The sequence below is a fragment of the Neoarius graeffei genome, chromosome 4 (assembly GCF_027579695.1).
Source record: "Neoarius graeffei isolate fNeoGra1 chromosome 4, fNeoGra1.pri, whole genome shotgun sequence".
Lineage (NCBI taxonomy): Eukaryota > Metazoa > Chordata > Actinopteri > Siluriformes > Ariidae > Neoarius > Neoarius graeffei.
In genome coordinates this window covers 43,739,956-43,758,488 of record NC_083572.1, presented here as the reverse complement: position 1 = coordinate 43,758,488, position 18,533 = coordinate 43,739,956, and the positions used below count along the sequence as shown (strand labels likewise).

Below are 18,533 nucleotides of genomic sequence, written 5' to 3'. Positions count from 1 at the left end.
TTACTAATGGCAATAAAAGCAAAGCAAACTGCAAACTGTGTGAAAAAGAGGACGAACTACAATACAAGTAATGTGTGTGTGTGTGTGGGGGGTGCTACTAATAGCACAAAGTAACAACCAAAACTGAAGTGAACACTTGCTAGGCAATAAAACATGATTATAAACAATAGAATAGAATGCCTTTATTGTCACTATACCCATGTACAATGAGATTAAAAGCAACTCCAATAACAGTGCAAACAGCGTGTAGAAAAGAAGGAAAAAAGAGAAAAAAGAAAAAAAAAGGTGAGGGTGTAAGGTGCACAGTCCTGAGGCATATGTGTTGTGTTTCACATTATGGAGTGAGGTATTGCACATTATAAAGTATTGCACAGAGAGAGTTAATAATTAGCTATGCAACTATGATGGTAGAGTCTGGAACAGCCTTCCTGATCATCTTATTACATCAAGTGGATAGGAGTGTGAGTTGCAAACTGAGGGACATTAATACAGGAATCTTGCAGGAGTTAATGAACAGGTGAGTGTGCCTCTAAATTGACCATAGGTGTGAATATGAGTGTGAATGGTTGTTTGTCTCTATGTGTCAGCCCTGCCATGACCTGGCAACTTGTCCAGGGTGTACCCCGCCTCTCACCCATAGTCAGCTGGGATAGGCTCCAGCTTGCCTGCGACCCTGTACAGGATAAGCGGCTACAGATAATGGATGGATGGAGTTTGTTTAGCTTGGCTGAGGGCGTGCATGGTGGTCAACAGAAGATTCTGGAATCTCTTGAACAAGGCTCATTCCATTAATTAACAATATTAAAGACTACAAAATCTCTCTCCATAAAAAAAATATAAATTAACCCACTCATAACTGATAAGTAAATGCTGGAGTTGCCAAAACAGATTAAAGTCAAAGAGCGCTGCTGCTCTACTCGGCCAAATTGAAACACAGTTCAGATGTGTCCAGCGTGGACTGACTTTGGTCTTGATATGATACTTATAATTAGGTTGTTCATGACCATTTCAGTGTCAGTATAGGTGAGTACCAAAAAATATGTGCTCATATTTGTACTTAGTCTGGCGAATGAATGAATGAATGAATGAATGAATGAATGAAGATTGATGGACTCCGAGTGTGGACAGTACATAGTAATATTTTGTGCATTTGTAATTCAACACAGTGAATTTTAAATGAAAAATAGCTATGATATTAAAGTGCAGAATCCCAGATTTAATTCCAGTACATTTGCATGTACACAAACAATGTCTGAGGCCTGGGGGGGGGGAGTGCAGAAATTCTCTTGGATTACCTGGTTTTAATAATGGGACATAGGAGTGATGTTCAGTTAAGACCAAGAACTCAGACAGAATAAACCACTGCTGGAAAGACTTAATTTGTCCATTGATGTGCACACCCACCCTCTGCTACTGGATTTTAAGTCTTCCTTTAACAGTGCAAGGCTACTGAAACCACATGGCTTCTTACGGTCACCATCCATTTGCTGAAGGCAATCTAAGAACAATCTAACTTGGCTTAACATCTCTGAACGGGAAAAACCTTTATGTCTGTCCAGCCTTGTTTTCTTGGCGTGAGTGTGTACTTCCCAGAAGAAGAGCTGTTGCATTGCTATTTTTAGATAATCTAGGAGCTAGCTTTTGGCTAAGCTCACAGATATGTTAGCCAAACAGCTAAATCCTGCATTAGCTTGTTTAACTGCTGCAGTATCCAATTAAGCTCATAAAAGATGTCCAAAAGTAGCAAGTTTAAAAAAAAAATGACTTGGCAAATTTAGCAGTAGGGCAGAACAAAAACATGACAGTGTAATCCATAACAAGGTTCATAACATGTTGGTTAACAAATTGACAAAAAATACAATAAAAGTTATCCTATTAGAATAAACCAAGAATTGTGATAGTTAAATAGGTCTGTTTCAGTTAATCTAGCAAGATAAACAACTGAGAGCAGCACCAGCAATATTGTGTATGCTATAATTACAAACCATATATTAATCCACATTCACAGATATGATGTGTGGAAGACTACACATTTTCCAATACAGTTTAATTACTTGCAATACATAATCTAAAACAACCTTTAGCTTTGCTGCTTTAAACAGATGTCTTGTTTTTGTTATACTGTTCATTACATGGCTGCTACAAAATGCACTGCCTTCATTTACACTTCTGTTGACTTCCCAAGAGATTATGTTCAGACAGGGATTATGTTCCTTGGATAAGGATTAAGATTATGTTTACACCTAATACAGATATTTAGGCATTGCCTAAAAGCAGAGCTCCTGATGAGTGGATGAGCAAAATATTTGCAAAGGCACAAAATCAACCTAAATAGAAAAATAATATTATAACAGGGCGGCACGGTGGTGTAGTGGTTAGCGCTGTCGCCTCACAGCAAGAAGGTCTGGGTTCGAGCCCCGGGGCCGGCGAGGGCCTTTCTGTGCGGAGTTTGCATGTTCTCCCCATGTCCGCGTGGGTTTCCTCCAGGTGCTCCGGTTTCCCCCACAGTCCAAAGACATGCAGGTTAGGTTAGCTGGTGACTCTAAATTAACCGTAGGTGCGAATGTGAGTGTGAATGGTTGTCTGTGTCTATGTGTCAGCCCTGTGATGACCTGGTGACTTGTCCAGGGTGTACCCCGCCTTTCGCCCGTAGTCAGCTGGGATAGGCTCCAGCTTGCCTGTGACCCTGTAGAACAGGATAAAGCAGCTAGAGATAATGAGATGAGATATTATAACATATGAACCATTAAATTGCGTAGTGTATGCCACATCAATAAATTGCTGTATTGTTTTGTGACAGTGATACCAATAATGAGATATGCATCACAGTTACAAATACATATTTATTCCTTTCTTTGACACCACATGCCATGCGTCAGAAGCAACATCACAACATTGATGGTGTGACTCTGCTGGGTGCCGGGTGTTCAGCAGTGAACCAGCGTTTTCACTTTACATCATTATTATATAGTTACGATCGAATATCAAACTTTATACCATATGTCAAACACTTGTCTGGTTATATCTTTCACACTGCTAAAATTCATTTTTGGTATATGTGATCAGAACAGGAAAGAGGTTTTGTTTTCTGAACAGCATATATATATATATATATATATATATATATATATATATATATATATATATATATATAATTTTATTTTGATTTTTTTTTAAAGTGTTAAAATGATTTTTAAAAAATGCAACAAGAGCAACAAATGTGACAAAAAATAAGCAGACCGATTTGTGGTACCTGCATGACAGCAACAACAAATATGGCATATGCTGCCCTCTTCAATTAGTCAGTGTTATCTATGATGAATATGTTCAGAAATAGGACTGAAGAATGGGCCTCATTTATCAAACTGGATATAGATGGGTTTATTTGTAAATATCCAGTTAGTTTGGGGAAAATGTGCATCTCCAACAAGAGCTCTTGAGTGTTAAATTTATGTATAAGGGGACTTAGTAATATGAACCTTGATCTTTGCATACTTGGAATGAGTTACTGTAAATTTTCATATGGATTACACTTAAGTTTACATTGCTTAATTATTTCAATTATACAAATGATTTTAATACATTCTATTCAGCTAGCATGATATTAAACTCGTCTTCAACTCATTCAATGTCATGCTAGCTGAATGGAATATATCTGATATACTATGAGAAAAGCCAGCCAATATTATTTAATTATTATACATACAGGACACTTTTTCAATGGAATAAAATCATGTATCCTATTCCCTTCTAGCAGGTTTCATTCATTTGGTTTGACAGCATGCAGTATTGTAAGCATATCGCTTGTCCTACGTGTATTATGTCACGCTACCCAATGGAGAATGAGCATTGAATATGGTTTACGATATTGTATGGTTGTCAAAATAACATGATGTCACACGTTGGAGCCGATGCAAATATTCAATGAGAAGGTTTTCTGCTGCGCATGCGCAGAAGCATTTCTTTGTTCATCGGTGGTTCTTAACATTTTATAAAATATATAATTGTTCCATCAAATGTGTATGTATTATAATAATAATAATATTATTATTATTATTTCTGGCTGGCTTTTTTTCATGGTATATCAGATATATTCCATTCAGCTAGCATGATACTGAACTCGTCTTCAACTCGTTCAATATCATGCTAGCTAAATGGAATATATGATATACCACTCAATGCCAGCCAATATTATTTAAATATTTCACTCAGATCTGGGATGTATTTTGAATGAAAAATATGAGTTTTTCAACATGAGAAGATAAACTTCATATCTTCAAGCCGTGTGATTTTCTTTTGATTATATCGACACATTCACAAACAAAATGTATCCAAATTTAACAAAACATTTCACTGATTTCCTCGCAAGTGGCATATAGAGATTTATGTCATGGTTTTGAATCTCCATGTTCCAGCTGTAGCTTGTATGTAAAATACGAGTGGTGTATTTCCCAGTAAAACACTCATATAAGGTTTTCTGGGCTGCCGTTCATGATCTCTCCTGTCAGGTTTCTATTTACTGGGAATACAATTTAATAAAAAGTGTATAGACAGTAACAAACACAGAACATAAACAAATGAGTTTAGCCCCCTGCCTTATGTTCAACTCAATCCATCAACCAGCAGAGCACAGAAAGTCACAAATAAATCAAAATGTTTCTGTAAATTAAATATTGTATTTATTTATCACAGTTTACAGAGCATGTTTGGCATTGGGGCTGCTTCTGCTCTCATATATTGAATAAAATCAAAACACTGTGCTCAAGCCAAGCTGGACTACTGACCTGAGAGGGCAATGAATTGGAAAAAAAAGAGGATGGGAGGGGGAAAAAAAAAGAAATATTTGCTTACCGAAAAGAAGCTTCTGGCCACATTCATATTCTCATCAAATCACGTGCACAGTATTGTAATCATTTTCCTCCCTACTTTTCTGCAGCTGACCCGCCTCATGGAATATGAGAGCTAATCGATGCTAGCACTCACAAGTGCAGAGAGTTACGGAAAAAAAAGGGCTGTGGGGAATGGGGCGAGGCACATTGATTCAGAGCCGAAGTCGACTGCTTGAGGCTGGGAAGGATGGCCACTTCCTTAATCACTTCTTTAATCTTAACCATTACTTCTTTAACCGGAATGCAATGTCAGTGCAGTGATCATGTTGACACATGCAAAGGCGCAAGGGCAAAATGTGTTTCTGCTGAAATACTGATATTTCACACATCTCATTTTACAAAACAGTCTCTTCTCCCCCTCCCCCTTTCAGTGTATGTGTATATGTTTTTTATTCAAGTCATACCAGCTTTACTATTGTATTGCCAAAGTAGAGGAATACTTTCCATGTATTGACATAATTGAACAGATTTAAGAATAATAAAATGTTCCAACCCCCCCTTCTGTCAGATTTAATCTCTCTCTCTCTCACTCTCTCTCTGTGAGTGAGAGAGAGAATGAGAGAGAGAGAGAGAGTTCAGGATCGCTTACTGGCATGGCTGTGTATAGCAGTAGCAGCATTCCCAACACATATAATTGACACAGCTGGACATATTAAGAAGTAATAAAATTCTCTCTCTCTCTTCTTCTGCCAGATCAATTCTGGATAGATTGAATTGCTTGGCTGTGAAGTACAGTACTGCCAGCTCATGCTGCTTCTCTCTCTCTCTCTCTCTGTCTCTCTCTCTCTCTCTCAATCATCATCACTTTACTGGCATGACTGTATCACAGTATGGCAAAGCAGTTCACATACTGACATAGTTTGATATATTCAGAAGTAGTAAAAACTCTTGGTCTTGCTCCACCTGTCTCTCTCTCTCCTCTTTCCCATATCTCTCCATCTCTCTCTTACCCTCATATCCAGTAATCACTCAGCTCCTCTGGGGCTTACAGACAGCAGCAGTGAGTCATAGCAGCAGCATTCCCGCTAGTGTAGATAGACCCGCCATGGCCATCTCTTCATCCCCATCTATTACTGGAGATCATGCGCTTCTCCTGCCACCTGTCCTGACAAGGCCAGGCTAGCCCCCGTCTCTCTCTCCTGACACAGCCATGCTAGACTAGACTGCTTGCCCTATGCAAACCCCATGAGCCTGAGACAGCATTCCCAGTGAATTAATTAGTGTCATTAAGCATGCGGTCTTCTGTGAAAATGCCATCAGGAAAAAAAAATGCAATACTATAGTGTCTACTAAACAACATATGTGCATGGACAAGTACTTGTACCATCAATTCTGTTTTAATTAAGATTCCAGAAACTTCTGGGGTGGTAGAAGTCAAGAGGAAAATGTGTGGATGAATAAGGGTGTCAAAAACAACACATTACTGTCAGTACTGGCAAGGCCAATATCCCTCTGGAGACTGGAGGGAGATCTTGAGGAGTGATGTGGCCTTCAGTTTGGTTTAGCTCTTGGTTCAAGTGTGTGTCTCCCAGAAGAGGAGATGTTGTACACTCATTCATGTTATGTGTTAGCCTAACAGCTGAATATTATTAAGCTATTAAGTCAAAGTTTCATTTTGCTAAACTAATTGCATGAACTGTATGTGGTGAGATTGAACATAGTGAAAATAATCATATTTAGCATCGACAAAGACAAACTTAAGTTAATTAACAAATTTAAATGGCTGAACCAGTCTGAAGTCCTTAGCATATCTCTGGTAAATGATACCTACCTCTCACTGTTTTTCAGGAGCTCGCCTTCTTTCCTGCATGAGAAGGAGGCGTTGGGGGATGCATGTGGCCAGCATTCAATAATTACTTCACCTCCTCTTTGAACCAACGTGGACTTCTTCACTGGACCTTTAGAAAAGTCTGGAGGAGAAGCTTTATAAAAAGCAATAGTGATTTTTTTTTCTGCCTGTACTAGGTAACATCTTTGTATGTCTTTTTAAGTATATACAGTGCCTTGAAAAAGTATTCATACCCCTTGAACTTTTTCACATTTTTCCACCTTACAACCACAAACTTAAAAGTTTTTTATTGAGATTTTATGTGATAGACCAACACAGAGTAGCACATAATTGTGAAGTGAAATGAAAATGATAAATAGGCTTCAAAATTTTAAACAAATAAAAATCTGAAAAATGTGGTGTGCATTAGTATTCAGCCCCCCTGCGTCAATACTTTGTAGAGCCACCTTTTGCTGCAATTACAGTTGCAAGTCTTTTGTGGTATGTCTCTACCAGCTTTGCACATCTAGACACTGAAATTTTTGCCCATTCTTCTTTGCAAAATAGCTCAGTTCAGCCAGATTGGATGGAGAGCATCTGTGAACAGCAATTTTCAAGTCTTGCCACAGATGCTCAATGGGATTTAGGTCTGGACTTTGACTGGGCCATTCTAACACATGAATATTCTTTGATCTAAACCATTCCATTGTAGCTCTGGCTGTATGTTTAGGGTCATTGTTTTGCTGGAAGGTGAATCTCCTTCCCAGTCTCAAGTCTTTTGCAGCCTCCAACAGGTTTTCTTCCAGGATTACCCTGTATTTAGCTACATCCATCTTCCCATCAACTCTGACCAGCTTCTCTGTCCCTGCTGAAGAAAAGCATCCCCATAGCATGATGCTGCCACCACCATGTTTCACAGTGGGGATAGTGTGTGCAGGGTGATGAGCAGTGTTAGTTTTCCACCACACATAGCACTTTGCATTTAGGCTAAAAAGTTCAACTTTGGTCTCATCTGACCAAAGCACCTTCTTCCACATGTTTGCTGTGTCCCCTACATGGCTTCTGGCAAACTGCAAACGGGACTACTTATGTCTGTCTTTCAACAATGGCTTTCTTCTTGCCACTCTTCCAAAAAGGCCAGATTTGTGGAGTGTACGACTTATAGTTGTCCTGTGCACAGATTCTCCCACCTGAGCTGTGGATTTCTGCAGCTCCTCCAGAGTGATCATAGGCCTCTTGGCTGCTTCTCTGACCAGTGCTCTCCTTGCTCGCTCTGTCAGTTTAGGTGGATGGCCATGTCTTGGTAGGTTTGCAGTTGTGCCATACTTTTTCCATTTTTGAATGATGGATTGAACAGTGCTTCTTGAGATGTTCAGAGCATGGGATATTTTTTATAACCTAAACCTGCTTTATCTTCTCCAGAACTTTATCCCTGACCTGTCTGGTGAGTTCTTTGGTCTTCATGATGCTATTTGTTCTTCAGTGTTCACTGAGGCCTTCACAGAACAAATGTATTTATGCTAAGAGTACACACAGTAGGACTCTATGAACTAATTAGATGACTTCTGAAGGCAATTGATTGCACTGGATTGTATTTTAGAGGTATCAGAGTACAGGGGGATGAATATGAATGCACACCACATTTTTCAGATTTTTATTTGTTTAAAATTTTGAAGACCATTTCTCATTTTCATTTCACTTCACAATTATGTGCTGCTCTGTGTTGGTCTATCACATAAAATCTCAATAAAAAACTTTTAAGTTCGTGGTTGTAAGGTGGAAAAATGTGAAAAAGTTCAAGGGGTATGAATACTTTTTCAAGGCACTGTGTGTGTGTGTATATATATATATATATATATATATATATATATATATATATATATATATATATATGTGTGTATATACCGTATATATTGGCATGCAAAAGTTTGGGCACCCTTACTTAAAATGTCTGTTACTGTGAATAGTTAAGTGAACAGAAGATGAACTGATCACCAAAAGGCATAAAGGTAAAGATGACACATTTCTTTTCAGCATTTTCTGCAAGATTTGTGCATTATTTTTGTTTTGTACAATTGGAGAGTGAAAAAAGAAAAGGAACACCATGCGAAAGTTTGGGCACCCCAATACATTTGAGCTCTCAGGTAACTTTTACCAAGGTTCCAGACCTTAATTAGCTTATTGAGCTGTGGCTTGTTCAAATTCTTCATTAGGAAAGGTAAGATGATGCAGATTTCAAAGCTGTATAAATTCTCTGACTCCTCAAACGTCCCCAAAATCAACACCCATGGGTTCCTCTAAGCAACTCCCTAGCATTCTGAATAATAAGATAATTGATGGTCGCAAAGCAGGAGAAGGCTACAAGAATGTTGCAAAGTGTTTTCAGGTAGCTGTTTCCTCAGATCATAATGTTAAGAAATGGCAGTTAACAGAAACAGTGGAGATCAAGGTGAGGTCTGGAAGATGAAGAAAACTTTCTGAAAGAACTGCTCATTGGATTGCTAGAAAGGCAAATAAAAAACCCTGTTTGACAGCAAAAGACCTTCAGAAAGATTTAGCAGACCCTGGAGTGGTGGTGCACTGTTCTACTATGCAGCAACACCTGAACAAATATGACTTTCATGGGAGAGTCATCAGAAGAAAACCTTTCCTGCATCCTAGCCACAAAATTCAGCATCAGAAGTTTGCAAATGAACATCTAAATAAGCCTGATGCATTTTGGAAGCAAGTCCTGTGGACTGATGAAATCAAAATAGAACTTTTTGGCCACAATGTGCAAAGGTATGCTTGGAGAAAAAAGGGTGCCAAATTCCAGGAAAAGAACACCTTTCCAACTCTGAAGCATGGGTGCGGATCTATCATGATTTGGGGTTGTGTTGCAGCCAGTGGCACAGGGCACATTTCATTGGTCAAGGGAACCATGGATTCAAATAAATACCAGCAAATTCTGGAAGCAAACATCACACCATCTGTAAAAAAGTTGAAGTTAAAAAGAGGATGGGTCCTATAATAAGATGATGATCCAAAACACACCTCAAAATCTACAATGGAATACCTCAAGAAGCACAAGCTGAAGGTTTTGCCATGGCCATCACAGTCCCCTGACCTAAACATCATTGAAAATCTGTGGATAGATCTCAAAAGAGCAGTGCATGCAAGACAGCCCAAGAAAATTGTAGAACTGGAAGCCTTTTGCAAGGACAAATGTGTGAAAATCCCCCAGGTAAGAACTGAAAGATTATTAGCTGGCTACAAAGTGTTTACAAGCTGTGATACTTGCCAAAGGGGGTGTTACTAGGTACTAACCATGTAGGGTGCCCAAACTTTTGCTTCGGGCCCTTTTTCCTTTTTTGTCATTTTCAAAATGTAAAAGATGAAAATTAAAAAAAAATTGCTTAAAATATAAAGGGAATGAGTCATCTTTAACTTTATGCCTTTTGGAGATCATTTCATTTTCAACTTGCTTAACTGTTCACAGTAACAGCAATTTTGACCAGGGGTGCCCAAACTTTTGCATACCACTGTAATATATCTCATCTCATCTCATCTCATTATCTCTAGCCGCTTTATCCTTTTCTACAGGGTCGCTGGCAAGCTGGAACCTATCCCAGCTGACTACGGGCGAAAGGCGGGGTACACCCTGGACAAGTCGCCAGGTCATCACAGGGCTGACACACAGACACAGACAACCATTCACACTCACATTCACACCTACGGTCAATTTAGAGTCACCAGTTAACCTAACTAGCATGTCTTTGGACTGTGGGGGAAACCGGAGCACCCAGAGGAAACCCACGCGGACACGGGGAGAACATGGAAACTCCACACAGAAAGGCCTTCACCGGCCACGGGGCTCGAACCCGGACCTTCTTGCTGTGAGGCGACAGCGCTAACCACTACATCACCGTGCCGCCCACTGTAATATATATATATATATATATATATATATATATATATATATATATATATATATATATATGTAGAGATCAGAGCCGGTGGGTGGAGCACAGAAGTACAGCAGGCCAGAACTGAGTTCAAAAAAACTCTTTTTATTTATAGCTTTTCAGCTTTTCACACTCTCCCAGCCACACACGCACGGACACACACAAGGCTTCTGGTTGGGGAGAGAGCTCCCTTCCTCTGCTCTCTCCTTTTATAGGGCGCGGTCACTGGGGAAGACACACAAACACAGGTTAACTAACATCAGGTGCAGTGATTTCTGCCACTTACCTTCCCTGACTCTGCCCTCCTTTCACAGACCGACACTTGACCACGCCCCCGCTGCCACATACCCCCACCGCCTGTGGACCACCTTGAAATTAAATGGCTGGAGTGCCAGATACCAACGGGTGATCCGTGCGTTGGCATCCTTCATGCAGTGGAGCCACTGGAGGGGCGCGTGGTCCGAACAGAGGGTGAAAGGGCGTCCCAGTAGGTAGTAGCAGAGGGCGAGGCTTTTGGAATGGCCGCTGGATTTACTAACTGGTATTCGCGGCATGCTGTACACCACCTACAGACATCGCTGCGAATCCCTGGCCAATAGAACCGGGCCATTATTCGGGCTAGTGTCTTATCCTGCCCCAAGTGTCCAGCCATGGGATTAAAGTGAGCCGCCTGGAATATAAATTCCTGGCGGCTCTTTGGGATCAAAAGCTGTGTGATCGGCTCCTTAGTTTGAGTGTCCTGCATCACTTGGTATAATCTATCCTTCATAATGGAAAAATAGGGGAAGGTCGGGGTGGCGTTTGGCTGGAGCATTTGATCATTGATTACTCTCACTTGGTTTGAAAGGAAATGGGAGAAATGGAATTGTTACAGAACGGGTAAGGATGATACCACTAGAAATTATAGTCATGACAACTGAACAAGACAGAATTGTTGCATTGTGACTGAATGGAAGGACCTATAAGCTGTTAATGGAAGGGTTTTTTTTCTTTGTTGTTTGTTTTTTTGTGTATTATTGTATTTGAATGAAAAAATCCAATAAAAATTAAATTTAAAAAAAAAGATTACTCTCACTTGGTCAAACGCATGCCGCAGAGTCTCGTCTCGCGACTGCTCTAACGGGAAATCCGCGAGGGATTCCCCGAGAGAGGGAGGAGGAGCCTGCTGCTCCTCACTCTGATGCGCTGATGACATAGATGGCTCTGTGACAGCTGCTCCCGCCAATGCCACACCAGGACCTCCCACTGCTGAACTATGGCAGGCCCCACTCTTTACTAAATGAGTCATTAATTACTGAAATCCCGGCCAATCCGTCCCCAAAATTATCGAGTGGGTAAGGCGAGGATTAACCGCTGCCTTTACACTAAATTTCTCCCCTCGAAATAGAATGTGGGCCGACACTAAAGGGTAGTTGTGAACATCCCCGTGCACACACAACACCTTCACCAATTGTGCTCTCCCCAATGCCTCGTCTTGCACCAGGCTTTGGTGGATTGAGGTCTGATTACAGCCGGAGTCCACCAAAGCCTGATATGTATCCCCTCGGATACTCGCCTGTATGCGATACGCTCCGGCCCGATCGAGGGCGGTCCCTGGCGCGTCGGGGATCCGGACCACCGTGCCCACCTCCATCGCCGAGCACTGATGCTGGAGGTGCCCCGGCTCCCTGCAGTGCCAGCAAACCGGCCCGGGCTCTCTCTCTGCACCGGTGTTCCGGAGCTCACTCACCTGAGGAGGGGGGAGAGACAGACATGGAAGTGGGAAGCTGCTGTTGTTGCTCCGGGGTGTGCCCCACACACTGGAGGATGGCCCAGCAGAGGTCTGCGTAGACCAGCCGGCTGTCGGTGGCGAGCTGTAGCGCGGCCAGCTGCGCCTCGCCCGTTAGCAGGGGGAGGAGGCACGGCGTGCGCTGTTCCACCGGCCATCCCCAGGCCTCTGCTGCCTGCTCAAAGAGCGCGAGGAAGGCCTCGGGGTCGTCGTGCGGGCCCATCTTCATTAGGGTGAGGTTGGGAGGGCTCACGGCGGTGGAGGCGGTGGACCCCGCCGACGCGAGTAGGTGTCGGAACACCTGGCGATCTTCCTGCTGCGCCAGCACCAGGGCCTCGAACCTTTGCTCCTGCTCCTTCTGGAGGGCGACCAGCGCCTGGTGCTGGCTCTATTGGGCTGTGGCGAGGGCATGGATCAGGTCCTTGAAGGGGGAGGACTCCATGAGGCTGTTCTCCTCTGTGCTCCGATCCCGGGTTTCAGCACCACTGTAGAGATCAGAGCGGGTGGGTGGAGCACAGAAGTACGGCAGGCCAGAACTGAGTTCAAAAAAACTCTTTTTATTTATAGCTTTTCAGCTTTTCACACTCTCCCAGCCACACACGCACGCACACACACAAGTCTTCTGGTTGGGGAGAGAGCTTCCTTCCTCTGCTCTCTCTCTCTCTCTCTCTCTTTTTATAGGGCACGGTCACAGGGGAAGACACACAAACACAGATTAACTAACATCAGGTGCAGTGATTCTGCCAGTTCCCTTCCCTGACTCCACCCTTCGTTCACAGACCGATGCTTGACCACGCCCCCACTGCCACATATACCAGTATATACACATGATAGATAGATAGATAGATAGATAGATAGATAGATAGATAGATAGATAGATAGATAGATAGATAGATAGATAGATAGAACCCCGATTCCAAAAAAGTTGGGACAAAGTACAAATTGTAAATAAAAATGGAATGCAATGATGTGGAAGTTTCAAAATTCCATATTTTATTCAGAGTAGAACATAGATGACATATCAAATGTTTAAACGGAGAAAATGTATCATTTAAAGAGAAAAATCAGGTGATTTTAAATTTCATGACAACAACACATCTCAAAAAAGTTGGGGAGAAGGCCATGTTTACCACTGTGAGACATCCCCGTTTTTCTTTACAACAGTCTGTAAACATCTGGGGACTGAGGAGACAAGTTGCTCAAGTTTAGGGATAGGAATGTTAACCCATTCTTGTCTAATGTAGGATTCTAGTTGCTCAACTTTCTTAGGTCTTTTTTGTCGTATCTTCCGTTTTATGATGCGCCAAATGTTTTCCATGGGTGAAAGATCTGGACTGCAGGCTGGCCAGTTCAGTACCTGGACCCTTCTTCTACACATCCATGATGCTGTAATTGATGCAGTATGTGGTTTTGCATTGTCATGTTGGAAAATGCAAGGTCTTCCCTGAAAAAGACGTCGTCTGGATGGGAGCATATGTTGCTCTTGAACCTGGATATACCTTTCAGCATTGATGGTGTCTTTCCAGATGTGTAAGCTGCCCATGCCACACGCACTAATGCAACCCCATACCATCAGAGATGCAGGCTTCTGAACTGAGCGCTGATAACAACTTGGGTCGTCCTTCTCCTCTTTAGTCCGAATGACACGGCGTCCCTGATTTCCATAAAGAACTTCAAATGTCTGACCACAGAACAGTTTTCCACTTTGCCACAGTCCATTTTAAATGAGCCTTGGCCCAGAGAAGATGTCTGCACTTCTGGATCATGTTTAGATACGGCTTCTTCTTTGAACTATAGAGTTTTAGCTGGCAATGGCGGATGGCACGGTGAATTGTGTTCACAGATAATGTTCTCTGGAAATATTCCTGAGCCCATTTTGTGATTTCCAATACAGAAGCATGCCTGTACCGGTACGTGATGCAGTGCCGTCTAAGGACCCGAAGATCATGGGCACCGGTATGGTTTTCTGGCCTTGACCCTTATGCACAGAGATTCTTCCAGATTCTCTGAATCTTTTGATGATATTATGCACTGTAGATGATGATATGTTCAAACTCTTTGCAATTTTACACTGTCGAACTACTTTCTGATATTGCTCCACTATTCGTTGGCACAGAATTAGGGGGGTTGGTGATCCTCTTCCCATCTTTACTTCTGAGAGCCGCTGCCACTCCAAGATGCTCTTTTTATACCCAGTCATGTTAATGACCTATTGCCAATTGGCCTAATGAGTTGCAATTTGGTCCTCCAGCTGTTCCTTTTTTGTACCTTTAACTTTTCCAGCCTCTTATTGCCCTTGTCCCAACCTTTTTGAGATGTGCTGCTGTCATGAAATTTCAAATGAGCCAATATTTGGCATGAAATTTCAAAATGTCTCACTTTCGACATTTGATATGTTGTCTATGTTCTATTGTGAATACAATATCAGTTTTTGAGATTTGTAAATTATTGCATTCCGTTTTTATTTACAATTTGTACTTTGTCCCAACTTTTTTGGAATTGGGGTTGTGTATATTCAGTCTCTTAATAATGCTCAAATAAAAACAAGGTTACTCACCTACAACTTTGAGTTCAGTGTTGGCATAAATGACACCATGCTCATTCTCGGCCAAACATTGATAAATCCCAGAATCCTCTAGGGAAACTTTAGAAAGCATGAACTTGCGTCCATTAATGCAGAGTCTATCCTGAGGCCAAAATTATACCACCAACTTTCACTGTAATGTGCATATACTATGTTGTTGGATACTTATCCAAAGTGGAGCTATATTGTTGAAATCTTCCAACTAAGGCAGGTGCAACTGACATGGTTACAGTGGTGCTTAAAAGTTTGTGAACCCTTTAGAATTTTCTATATTTCTGCATAAATATGACCTAAAACATCATCAGATTTTCACACAAGTCCTAAAAGTAGATAAAGAGAACCCAGTTAAACAAATGAGACAAAAATATTATACTTGGTCATTTATTTATTGAAGAAAATGATCCAATATTACATATCTGTGAGTGGCAAAAGTATGTGAACCTCTAGGATTAGCAGTTAATTTCAAGGTGAAATTAGAGTCAGGTGTTTTCAATCACTGGGATGACAATCAGGTGTGAGTGGGCACCCTGTTTTATTTAAAGAACAGGGATCTATCAAAGTCTGATCTTCACAACACACGTTTGCAGAAGTGTATCATGGCATGAACGAAGGAGATTTCTGAGGACCTCAGAAAAAGCGTTGTTGATGCTCATCAGGCTGGAAAAGGTTACAAAACCATCTCTAAAGAGTTTGGACTCCACCAATCCACAGTCAGACAGATTGTGTACAAATGGAGGAAATTCAAGACCATTGTTACCCTCCCCAGGAGTGGTTGACCAACAAAGATCACTCCAAGAGCAAGGTGTGTAATAGTCGGTGAGGTCACAAAGGACCCCAGGGTAACTTCTAAGCAACTGAAGGCCTCTCTCACATTGGCTCATGTTAATGTTCATGAGTCCACCATCAGGAGAACACTGAACAACAATGGTGTGCATGGCAGGGTTGCAAGGAGAAAGACACTGCTCTCCAAAAAGAACATTGCTGCTCGTCTGCAGTTTGCTAAAGATCATGTGGACAAGCCAGAAGGCTATTGGAAAAATGTTTTGTGGACGGATGAGACCAAAATAGAACTTTTTGGTTTAAATGGGAAGCGTTATGTTTGGAGAAAGGAGAACACTGCATTCCAGCATAAGAACCTTATCCCATCTGTGAAACATGGTGGTGGTAGTGTCATGGTTTGGGCCTGTTTTACTGCATCTGGGCCAGGACGGCTTGCCATCATTGATGGAACAATGAATTCTGAATTATACCAGCGAATTCTAAAGGAAAATGTCAGGACATCTGTCCATGAACTGAATGTCAAGAGAAGGTGGGTCATGCAGCAAGACAACGACCCTAAGCACACAAGTCGTTCTACCAAAGAATGGTTCAAGAAGAATAAAGTTAATGTTTTGGAATGGCCAAGTCAAAGTCCTGACCTTAATCCAATGGAAATGTTGTGGAAGGACCTGAAGCGAGCAGTTCATGTGAGGAAACCCACCAACATCCCGGAGTTGAAGCTGTTCTGTACGGAGGAATGGGCTAAAATTCCTCCAAGCCGGTGTGCAGGACTGATCAACAGTTACCGCAAACGTTTAGTTGCAGTTATTGCTGCACAAGGGGGTCACACCAGATACTGAAAGCAAAGGTTCACATACTTTTGCCACTCACAGATATGGAATATTGGATCATTTTCCTCAATAAATAAATGACCAAGTATAATATTTTTGTCTCGTGTTTAACTGGGTTCTCTTTATCTACTTTTAGGACTTGTGTGAAAATCTGATGATGTTTTAGGTCATATTTATGCAGAAATATAGAAAATTCTAAAGGGTTCACAAACTTTCAAGCACCACTGTATATGTACCATGTATTTGTATTAGGTATTCATTTAAATAAAAGCCAAACAACAGAAAAAAGCTGTATAATGTACAACCCCATTTCCAAAAAAGTTGGGGCACTGTGTAAACTGTAAATAAAAACAAAAATGTGATCATTTGCAAATCATTGAAACCCTATATTTCTTTGAAAATAGTACAAAGACAGCAGATCACATGTTGAAACTGAGAAATTTTGTTTTTTTGAAAAATATGTGCTCATTTTGAATTTGATGTCAGCAACACATTTCAAAAAAATTGGGACAGGGGCATATCTACCACTGTGTTGCATCACCTCTACTTTTAACAACACTCTGTAAACGTTTGGGAACTGAGGAGAGCAATTGCTGTCGTTTTGAAAGAGAAATGTTGTCCCATTTTTGCACGATACACAATTTCAGTTGTTCAACAGTTCGGGTCTCCTTTGTAATATTTTGAGCTTCATAATGCGCCAATTGTTGTTTTAAATGGGAGACAGGTCTGGATTGCAGGCAGGCCAGTTTAGCACCCGGAATCTTTTACTACAGAACCATGCAGTTTTAATATGTGCAGAAAGCAGTTTGGCATTGTCTTGCTGAAAGAAGGAAGGCCTTCCCTGAAAAATATTTTGTCTGGATGGCAGCATGTTTCTCTGAAACATGTATATGTCATTCAGCATTCATGATGCCTTCCAAGATGTGCAAGCTACCCAATGTCACATACATTAAAGGATATGGGACATGAAACATAAAAGCACGCTATATCAGTTTCTTTCCATTAAAAATATGAATTAATTGCATCAACAAATACAAAATCATCTATTAAATTCAGCAAAATCGTTATATTCGTGATGATTATATGGCATTTCTGCTCGACTTCCGATATGCATTTTTTGCAACCGGAAGAGCCGCTGTCACGTGATCATACGTCACAAAAACTTTCGGGCACAGCACAAGCGGGTAGATGAATGGAGAAGTGGATGACAAGAAAATTTTTATAGTCTTTAAAGTACATTGGACATCATGGTGTATTGTGCTGCTTATGGTTGCAATAATTCCAATGGGAAATGCCCTGGAGTAAGTTTTTTTGCATTCCCCAAGGACCCGAAGCTGAGGAAAGTGTGGGCTCACCTGTGCATGCGCAGTAGGCTTCGCGCATGCGCAGTAGGCTTGGTAGGACAACTTTACAGAACACCTGTTGAAAAAAAACTTTGCAGCTACTGTTTCCCACAAACTGTATTCGGACCATTTCACTGAGGATTCTTTCAACATTAATACTCAGGTACTGAGCGATATTAATTCATGAAACATGAAACAGGAAGCATAAGGATGAGAAAAAAAAACAGTTAAAATCGGGAAGCCGCGCACACCTGCACCAGGCTGCACAAATGCGCGCAGCTTCCCGACCCAAACTGCCTCTCTCTCATCCTTACACTTCATGCCTCATGCTCCATGAACCAACATCGCTATTTTTTTAAAAATTTAAATCGGATCTGCGCGATTCAGCCGTGAAAAAGGCAGCATCCGCCGAAAGGCGCGCTGTTTGCATCCCTGCACGGAGGCCAGGGGACAGGGCAGGAATATTTTTGTTGATATGAGTGATCCGGTGCGATTTCGCGACCCCCCTGTTGAAGACCTCTGCGCTAAGCGACTGAAAGCCGAGGTAAGGATTAGTATTATAATTTTGGGTGTATCAATTATTGATTATCATAATTCTGACTCGTTTTGCCATTTTGAATGTTTTCA

General features: G+C 41.4%; 1 protein-coding gene and 1 pseudogene across 4 annotated transcripts in view; one reads left to right on the top strand and one right to left on the bottom strand.

The window, feature by feature from the left end:
- The window catches only part of LOC132884570 (contactin-4-like), a 196,177-nt pseudogene that overhangs the window by 109,536 nt on the left and 68,108 nt on the right, over positions 1 to 18,533 (bottom strand).
- The window catches only part of LOC132885032 (uncharacterized), a 70,492-nt gene that overhangs the window by 26,506 nt on the left and 25,453 nt on the right, over positions 1 to 18,533 (top strand). For 2 of the 4 annotated variants that reach the window (XM_060919275.1, XM_060919269.1), the window contains one exon: positions 6,678 to 6,849. The exons of 1 other annotated variant lie outside the window; for it this stretch is intronic. The gene's annotated coding sequence lies outside the window, so the exon portion shown is untranslated. Of the gene's footprint in view, positions 1 to 4,936; positions 5,020 to 6,677; positions 6,850 to 18,533 lie in introns of those variants that run through there. One more of the 4 variants, XM_060919274.1, reaches the window with a different exon arrangement.